The following is a 3335-nucleotide window of genomic DNA, read 5'->3' on the forward strand; positions in this document are numbered from 1 at the left end:
ATTTACTCAAACTGGCCTGGATTTTTTGCTAGTTGTAGGAGGCTGAATAATGGCCCCACAGTGATGCCAATGGCAAATCCCCAGAAGCCGTGAATGTTACTGTACATGGTAGAAAGGACTTTGAGGATGTGACTAATTAAGGATCTTGAGATGGGAAACTTACCTTGGATTATCCAGGTGGGACCAATGTAATCACAAACATCCTTATTAGAGGAAGGAAGAGGGAGTTTTGACTGTAGAAGTGGCATATCAGAGTGCTGTAACTTGAGAAAGATTTGACCAGCCATTGCTAACTTTAAAAATGGAGGTAGAGGCCACAATCCAAGCAATGTAGCTGCTTTCTGTAAGCTGAGAAAGGCAAGAAATGGTTTATATGCTAGTGCCTGCAAAAGGAATACAGCCCTGCAGACCCATTTTATTTATTTACTTACATTTTTAAATTTATTTATTTTTTATTTATTTTTATTTTTGGCTGCGTTGGATCTTTGTTGCTGTGCACGGGCTCTCTCTAGTTGTGGCAAGCGGGGCCACTCCCCATTGCGGTGTGCAGGCTTCTTATTGCGGTGGCTTCTCCTGTTGCGGAGCACGGGCTCTAGGTGGGTGGGCCTCAGCAGTTGTGGCTCGCGGTCTCCAGAGCACAGGCTCAGTAGCTGTGGCGTACGGGCTCAGCCTCTCCGCAGCATGTGGGATCCTCCTGGACCAGGGCTCCAACCCGTGTCCCCTGCATTGGCAGGTGGATTCTTTACCACTGTGCCACCAGGGAAGCCCCAGACCCATTTTAGACTTTCGAACTTCAGAACTCTAAAATAAATTTGTGTTACTTTAAGCCAATAAGTTTATGGTAATTTGTTACAGCAGCAATAGGAAAGTAGTAAAACTAGTGGAATAATATTACAAAAAATATGAATAGACCCTCTATAGAATTTGTCTCCCCAAAAGAATCACATACTCTAAATTCCATCATCAAAATTATTATAAACAACTGTACCAGAAGATATTTATTTGTTGCTTACTGTGTATCAATGCTTTAACTGCATTAACTTATTGAGTAATTATACAACCATATGAGGTAACGTACGTTTAGTATCAACTATTTACTGATGGAGAAAATGAAGGAGTGATTTTAAATGATCACATTACTAAGTGGATGAGAAAGGCTTTGTTGAATCAGGTCTGTCTGTTCCAAACTATTATGCTTTTTATTTTTGCAGTACATGACTTTCATCCACAATTAAGAACAAGGTGATGTCTATAGTCATGTCCAGTTAGAGGTACTATGGTTCTATGTAATGCTCAGCAGAAGTATGGGCCAACTTTTAAGGCAGTTAGTTCCTTTTAATTATGGTCTAGCTAGAAAGCCACCACTTTTTTCAGTAACTCCTGTAAAAATTTCATATGCATTCATATGTAAAATTTGCATCTTTCATCTTGATATAGGATTTTGTTTTAGGGATTTCACTTAGTGCAGTCAGGATACGCTTAATGAATTCTATATGCCTGCAGCATTAACTTGTTTGAATATAATCTTGTCATTTTCCTTGAGTGACCTGTATAAACAAATTTCAGCCCCCCAAAGACATGCTCTATGATGAACCATGATAATATTTATGGTTAGAAAACATATTAAAAAATATTTTCAAATGATTAAGGAAGTGCAGTGTTGAAAGCATTAAAATGAAATCATCACACACAGTGTCTGGAATTTAATAGGCATTCAAATAAGTTATTAATTAAATAAGCCATCCAAAATAGTAGTCAGAGTAAAAAAAATGCCTCCTTTTTCCATCCCCATTTGATATGCATACCCACAGCTTCCCCAAGCACATGTGGTGTGTTTGTGCTACCAGAACAGACTGTCCTATACATTATTTTGTAATATGGGTTTTTTATATATTTTTGTTTGTTGCTTAGTGTTTTTTGATGTCTTTTCTTTAACAGTATATATGAACTTTCTTTTTCTTAGTATACCTAGGTCTACTTTATTTTTTAGAGCATTGCTTCATAGTCTGTGGTATGAATATACCATCACTTAACCAGTCTTATTCTGATGAATGTACAGATTGACTTCCTTTTTATTACTAATAAAAGTAATACTATTACAAAATCCTGTAGTATATCTTTATATGCTTGAGTGATAATATTCGTAGACTAGGTGTCTTGAAGTGGAATTCCTGATTCATCTGTATGCATCCTGAAAATTTTGACAGATAATGACAAAATGCCTCCATGAAAGGTTGCAACAATTTATATTCACAACAAATTTATGAGTTTCTTTCTTTTTTTAATAAATTTATTTATTTATTTATTTATTTATTTTTGGCTGCATTGGGTCTTTGTTGCTGCACGCGGGCTTTCTCTAGTTGCAGTGAGCAGGGGCTACTCTTCGTTGCAGTGCGCGGGCTTCTCATTGCAGTGGCTTCTCTTGTTGCGGAGCACAGGCTCTAGGCACGTGGACTTCAGTAGTTGTGGCACGTGGGCTCAGTAGTTGTGGCTCACGGGCTCTAGAGCGCAGGCTCAGTGGCTGTGGCACCTGGGCTTAGTTGCTCTGCGGCATGTGGGATCTTCCCGGACCATGGCTTGAACCCGTGTCCCCTGCGTTGGGAGGTGGATTCTTAACCACTGCGCCACCAGGGAAGCCAAATTTATAAGAGTTTCTGTTCTCCCTTACTCTCACTGATTCTGGGTGTGAAAAAAATCTTTAAAATTTTCCAATAAGATAAATTGCACATAAGCTAGAGAGTGTTTTCTATATTTCCTGACTAATGGAAAGTACTATAAAGAATAATGAAGAGGTAGAAGATATAGTACTTAATTTCATACTCCTGTTCTTACTAGGGAAAGATTCCCTAGTTACTTATATTTAATACTGTATAAGTACAAAATAGTGTATGTATAAAACACAGAGTAAAGCTATAGGACTCAAATATTGAGCATGTTCAGAATCCAGTAGGCAAAGCAATTGATATAGTTGAATTTGGTGAGAGGTCCTAGTTATCATTATGAGAAGTAAGTTGGGTCTAGGGTAGGTGGAGAAGAAGACCTTAAACATTTCAGAAGCATATCTGATGGTAGAAATGAATGAGCTTGTGGCTTACATACTGTTTGTATACAGGATTTTATTTCTGTTGCAACAAAAATGTTGTCATTTGTCAATGAACATCTGTGAAGATGATAAAGGAGCAGCCTCTCTGGTAACTTAAATCTGGGTTTCAAAACTTCAGTATTTACATGTTGGAGGCTGACATTTCATTAATTCAGATGAATGCAGGAGGGATCAGAGGCATTGGAGGCTGCCACTAGATATAAATGAGAACTTAGGTGACAGGCAGCCAACA

The sequence above is a fragment of the Balaenoptera acutorostrata genome, chromosome 14, assembly GCF_949987535.1.
Source record: "Balaenoptera acutorostrata chromosome 14, mBalAcu1.1, whole genome shotgun sequence".
Taxonomy (NCBI): domain Eukaryota; kingdom Metazoa; phylum Chordata; class Mammalia; order Artiodactyla; family Balaenopteridae; genus Balaenoptera; species Balaenoptera acutorostrata.